This window comes from Octopus bimaculoides, chromosome 2 (assembly GCF_001194135.2).
Source record: "Octopus bimaculoides isolate UCB-OBI-ISO-001 chromosome 2, ASM119413v2, whole genome shotgun sequence".
Classification (NCBI taxonomy): domain Eukaryota; kingdom Metazoa; phylum Mollusca; class Cephalopoda; order Octopoda; family Octopodidae; genus Octopus; species Octopus bimaculoides.
This window is the reverse complement of record NC_068982.1, coordinates 1897939-1904498: the sequence shown is the minus strand read 5'-3', so window position 1 is coordinate 1904498 and position 6560 is coordinate 1897939. Positions and strand designations below refer to the sequence as shown.

Here is a 6560-nt window from a genome sequence, read left to right as displayed (position 1 = left end):
GTGTGTGTGTGTGTATGTGATTGTGAGTGCGAGTGTGTGTGAATTGTGCGTGCTAATATTTAAGTGTCTGGCCCAAGGCTGCCGGCATAAAACCAGCCGGTGCTGTATCAAAAAGTGAACAAGTTATACACCCATGAAAGTTTCAAGCTGGATTATCGGGGTTCGACTAAAACGTATCGGCCAAACCTTTTCAAGACGCTGACCTAATCCATCACTGAAACAAATAAAACCACAACCTGCCATGTATTGTTATTATTATTATTATTATTATTTTGTTATTAACCAGTTATAAAGCGGCGACAGTAAAATATCAAAGCGCAGTAGTTATCAAAGGGATGCCACCCCGACGTTTTCGGCCTTACGCCACCTTCTTGAAATTATCAGAGAAAGAGAGGCACGGGAAAGATGGAAACAAATGAAAATAAAAACGAACAAATTAATTTAGTGAATTTAGTTACTTTGTGTTCAAAGATCAATTCTGACAGGAATCCGTCTCAGAATATTATTCTTCACCAGTATTTTAATAACATCACTTAAAATCACCATAGCCTCTCATACTAATTTGTAGTATCGCTCCAAGTTAGATTTCAATGAAATAATTTTATCGTCATTTAGTAACATTTAATGTGCTGATCCTTCACTATCTTTATTTTCAGGTGTGTGTGCGTGCGCGATCCTCACTGTGTGTGTGTGTGTGTGTGTGTGTGTGTGTGTGTGTGTGTATACATACTTACGCACATATATTTGGGCATGTTTGTATGCGTACATATGCAATACCGTAACTTGTTTGTAGGTCCCAACAGCACAGGACTTCAAAGATTTGTACCTACCTAATGAGATGTGTCCGTGTGAGAAGAGCCGGGTCATTTAAACTATCCAGTCCGGATTGGTGTGAACTACGTGTAACTTGGTCTACATGAATACATTTCATGAAGACGACTCTATTCAAGTGTACCTTTCTGACCCCTGGCTCATTATGCCTCTACCGAAAAGTAAAGACGAATAATTTGGAATATTTCTGGAAATTTTAATCCAATTTTACCCACATTAATATACAATAGTTAAAATTAGATGCGTAATATTTACAAACATGCCCACCTGTTGAAAGAAATGTATGTGTGCGTGTTCAGCATGACTGTGTGTGTGTGTGTGTGAAGAAAACAAGACATGACTGCTTATAAAGTGTATGTGTGTGAAAGTACCTGTGTACGCGGATGTGCATGTGTGTTTCAGCACTAGAAAGAAAGCGTGTGTCTGTACGTGTGAGATGTTCTGCTATATACAACCAAGAGACTGCAACTAAGAATGATCTGGTTTGCCTGGTAAGCATAGGATACGTGGTGCCCATAACATCCGTTTTAGTGTACTTTCAGCATAACATTTAGAACAACCATTTTCAGGTCAAGATTTTTCCCGACACATAAAGACATACACGCTTTACAATGTGCGTGTATGTGTCTCTATATGTATGTGTGCGTGTGTACATTTGTGTATGTGAGTCGGTATACAAACACACATATATGTTAATATTGATATATATATGGAGTTATATACATGTATACCATTAATATGTTTATGATTACGTGCACGTGAGCGTATAATACATAGGATATAGATATATATATGTGTGTATGTATGGTCGTTTGTGTGTGTGTGTGTGTGTGTGTGTGTGTGTGTGTGTGGAGAGAGAGAGAGAAGGGAAATATAGAAAGAAAGAGAGATTTAGAAATTTTGAGTGAGAAAAAATTTCAGAGATTGACAAATAACTACATTGATTGATAGATGCCATATAATAGTTGTAATGAATTATCCATAACTCCAGATCGTATCTTTCAGAGAGACTGGTTGGTAAAAAAATGACTGGTGTAAAAAATATTGTTTTAATATAACAATAATGTTAAAGTAAATATATCGCGGTTTTCAATGTAATAAGACTGTATTTTTGAAGTTCAGTGTTATGTACCACGATGCTTTTAAAACACACAAACATAATTATTTATACATTTTATATATACATATATATAGATAGGTAGATAGATAAATAAATAGATAGATACACACATATATATACATATAAATATATATATATACATATATATACATATATATACATACATGTATATAAATATATAGATAGATAGCTAGGTAAATAAATAGATATATATACATATATATATCCATGCATATATGCTGTGTGGATGTGTATATATAACATATATATATCGGGGTTTTTTTTTTTTTTGCAAAACAAATACATAAACCTGTATTCTATATATATATATATATATATAAACCTGCTTCTAGTGCGGGTTTGTGTCTGTTCACATACATATGTGTATGTATTAGTTTGAACTCACAGATATAACTTTTTTTTAATTTCTGTAAATTGAAAGAAGAGTAGTGAATGTTAGAGAAATGTGGATGTTGGAGTTTAAAATGAAAGAAAGATTAGACAACCGGACATTACAAGGAAAACATGAACAAAATTTGAAGCGAAATTCAACGAAGAACCGAAGGAGAAAATTTCTTCTTACCATAAATTTCATTTGGATATACCTGTATTTTAGTTGGGTTAACCGGAGTCGGTGTTAATGACCCCTGTCTTACATCAATCACATTTCTAATTGCAGTCTATTAATCGGACCAAAACTGTGAAAGTAAAATTGTGAAAGCGAATGCAGACGACAATTAATTTTACGTAGGAGGAAGAAGCTTCAGGTCTTTTCCTCCTTTGACTCCTCCTCCATCTCATTTATCTTTCTCTCCATTTCTCTCTCTCTCTCTCTCGCTCTCACAACTATCCCTTACCTTTGCCTCGTTTCAATTCATATGCTTTCTTTTATTCCATCTCGGTCCCCCGGTTTCTCTCTCTCTCTTTTTCTTTCTCTCTCTCTCCAACTTCAGTATCTCTCGCTCTCTTCTACTGCGCATGTCCCGATCATAGATTGCATTCGTAGTCAGCATGCGATTGCGAAAGTTTTTTCGGTAAATACACCGCACATGTAATGCCACTTACGTTAGCTATTCAGTCATCAGAACGTAAGAAAAGATAAAGCAGAAGAATGAAAAAATACGAAGAAAACAAAGGACTGACTGAATCACTTCTTATGAGTGATTAATCTTTCAAATGAATTTGCAAAGTGAAGTTGATATCTTCTATATTAATGGAGAGAATGAAAAAACAATATCAACAATGTGAATAACTCTTAAATAAACAAGCAATGTAATTTACAATTTTCCTACAGACAAGCAAAGAATTTAAATATTTGGATATGTTGGTGTATATTTGGGATTGATGTACGGTGTATGTATTAGCTTGTGTTATATGTGTGTGAATGTGTTGTTGGATATGGGAACTATGAATATTAGTAGTTGAATACTTCTACCTTGTGAACGTTCGGTCGGTGGCTAAAGGAGATTTGAAATGCTCACCACGTACATAATGTTTATGAATATGTAAATGAAAACACACGCAATCTCAAACACACACACACACATTTATAAGAAGAAGCACACAAGCATGTGCATAATATTATATATATACAAAAGAATATATGTATATACTATATAATATATATAGATAGATAGATAGATACATCCATACATACATACATATAATATAAAGATACGTATACATATACACACACAAACACACACACACACACACACACACACACACACACACACACACACACACACACACACACACGCATATATATTATATCTCCATTTATAGATATATATACATGTTGCCACCTGTACATAGCGTAGCATTTGTACGCAGCTGCTATAATAGTGTTCTTCGGCACTCGATATTTTTTAACACACGTAAGTTCACGCACGCGCGCACACAATCGGACACATCTATATCTGCCACCCACACACTTCATCGTGGCTTTTCCCCCTCAATTAATGTTTATTCAGTATTTGTATTTACACCCCCGCTTCATACTAACGGTATTATATGTAGCGACGAAGAATATTGAACATAGTTTTCGGTACAAATAATTATTGTTCATTTCAGGGTTTTTTTACAAATATCTTTGTACTAGCTCCAATCGTAGGTCGAAATTTCTCATTTTGGGCCTGCAAAGCTTTATTCATCCATGTTGACACCGTAGTTTTTTATTCTACTTTTAATGTAAAGGATCACAAGTAACTGTTTTATTTTTAGGGTGACACAACTTGACCCCCATTCATCAGAGACACAGATGCAAGCAAATATATAGACAGGCATAACCAACGGACAATGACATTGTTCCCATCAAAGAAACTCCTTTCACAACCAAAGTATAGGTCATACGGGATTTCATATCGAAGATTTCTGTGCCGCAGGATAGTGTCACACATGTATGCCTGCCCCAATTCGTGCATCTAAATGCGAATGCATCTATGCATGCGTTTTGTATGTGGGTGTCGGGGTGCGCGCGCGTGCGTGCCTGCGTGCGTGCCTGCGTGTGCGTATGAGAAAAGCTAAATTGCTAATCGACAAAACTACAGTAACAGTCGCTGGTGCAAGGGCAAATTCAAAAGTCGTTATGTAAAACGGTTCCCACCGTTCATTTCAACAATAAAACGTTACCGCTTTCTCAAACTTCATGTGGAATTTGAAAGATAATAAAATCAATAATTCTAACGTTACCTTTTCTATACTTAACTCCGTCAAAAACATCACACACTTTGCTCTAAATTTTATTTCCCCTCTAATATGATAAGGAAAATACTCCATTCAAACCAAAGTACCTTAAGAATAAGCTTATTTCAAATCAGTCATGAATAGAATTTCGAAATATACATGGTAGCCTTAACATTTAAACTTCAAACCCTGGCCAGGTACGTTTTTGCTCTTCATTCTGCGTGAGTTGATTAAATAAATAAAACAAAAACTGTGAAGTCTCTGTACTAGTAAACTCGATTATTTCCGGAACCGACCGAGTGTCATTTAGTCCCTCTCTTCGGGTTTTAGCATTACTCTTGATGTCAAATTTTTCTACCCCTTCCAATATTCTCCAAAAATATATGAATATTTTCATAATTTTCCTTTACTTCTTTCAAAGAGTAAAAATTTACCCAGTAAGTCTTCATCTGGTGTATGATTCCAATATTTCCGTTGAATTGGACTGCTTCGCTTTCTGAATTGTAACTGGGTGTGATGACCAAAACAGATAACGATAATCTAGAAGATTGTACTCCACATGGCCAACATGGTTTGAATCCCGTTCTAAATGATTCTAGACAACATCCCACGTGTCGCCTACACATTTTTATCACCTTGGCAATATGAACATCGTTTGATGCATCATTGCTGACAGTGATCCCAAAGTGACGCATTAAGTGACTATGAACCATCATTACACTATTCCGTCAAAGCTGATAGGGAAATATCAAATTTAATCCTTTTCCTCTTTTATCCTGCATTGAACACTTCCTGATTGATTTGGACATAATTCAGAGTCTTGTTTGGTCTTGGTATTTGTATAGCATCTGCTGAACTACTAAGAGTACCTATCCAATAAATTCGGTCTTGCCTCGTAGATATTGCCATTATAATCACGTGGGTGAAGTGAATATCGATATTTCTTACTCTGTGTGTGTGTGGGGGGGGTGTATTTGTTTACGTTATGTATACACCATGTGTAGATTACCAAGGTGACAAAAATGTGTCTACGATAGTACATACACACCTACACATATACATACGTATATTCAATTATACGTTTACTTGTTTCAATCATTTCACTGCGGCCATGCTGGATCACCACCTTTAGTCGAACAAATCGACCCCAGGAGTTATTCTTTTTAAGCCTAGTACTTATTTTATCGGGCTCTTTTGCCGAACCACCAGGTTAGGGGGATGTAAACACACCAACATCGGTTGTCATGCGATGGTGGAGGGATAATCACACACACACACACACACATATATATATATATATATATACGTTGTATTTAGGGATGGTTATTGGTTAATGTTTTCATTAACCAATGAAAACACACGCACTATTTATTCGGTGTTCGCGAGCTTCACCTATATTTCATATGAATTGTATTTCGGCCAGATTTCTATCCTCACACCTCTGTGACCTCATCAGTAGTCCTTTGCTTTCTTCTTTCTTTTTTGTGTCTCTCCTTACTGACGATCTGCCAAACGTATACTCTTTTACTTGTCAGTATCAGTTTGTGTGTGTTTGTATTACATCTCATATATATGTGTGTGTGTGTGTGTGTGTGTGTGTGTGTGTGTGTGTGTGTGTGTGTTCTATTTGTTTCAGTCATTTGACTGCGGCCATGCTGAAGCACCGCCTTTAGTCGAACAAATCGACCCCAGGACTTATTCTTTCTAGATTACGGGGACGTAAACACACCACCACCGGTTGTCAAGCGATGTTGAAGGACAAACACAGACCCACAAACATATACGCACACATACACATATATATACGGCGGGCTTCTTTCAGTCCGTCTACCAAATCCACTCACAAGGCTTTGGTCGGCCTGAGGTTATATGAACCCGGAACCATGTGGTTGGTAAGCAAGCTACTTACCACACATCCACTCCT

The 6560-nt window shown here is 36.4% G+C and overlaps 1 protein-coding gene across 6 annotated transcripts in view; it reads right to left on the bottom strand.

The window, feature by feature from the left end:
- LOC106868307 (class A basic helix-loop-helix protein 15) overlaps positions 1–6560 on the bottom strand; it is a 307893-nt gene that overhangs the window by 259011 nt on the left and 42322 nt on the right. For 2 of the 6 annotated variants that reach the window (XM_052975331.1, XM_052975327.1), the window contains exon 1: positions 2535–2783. The exons of 2 other annotated variants lie outside the window; for them this stretch is intronic. The gene's annotated coding sequence lies outside the window, so the exon portion shown is untranslated. Of the gene's footprint in view, positions 1–2534; positions 2784–2808; positions 3165–6560 lie in introns of those variants that run through there. 2 more of the 6 variants (XM_052975317.1, XM_052975338.1) reach the window with 2 other exon arrangements.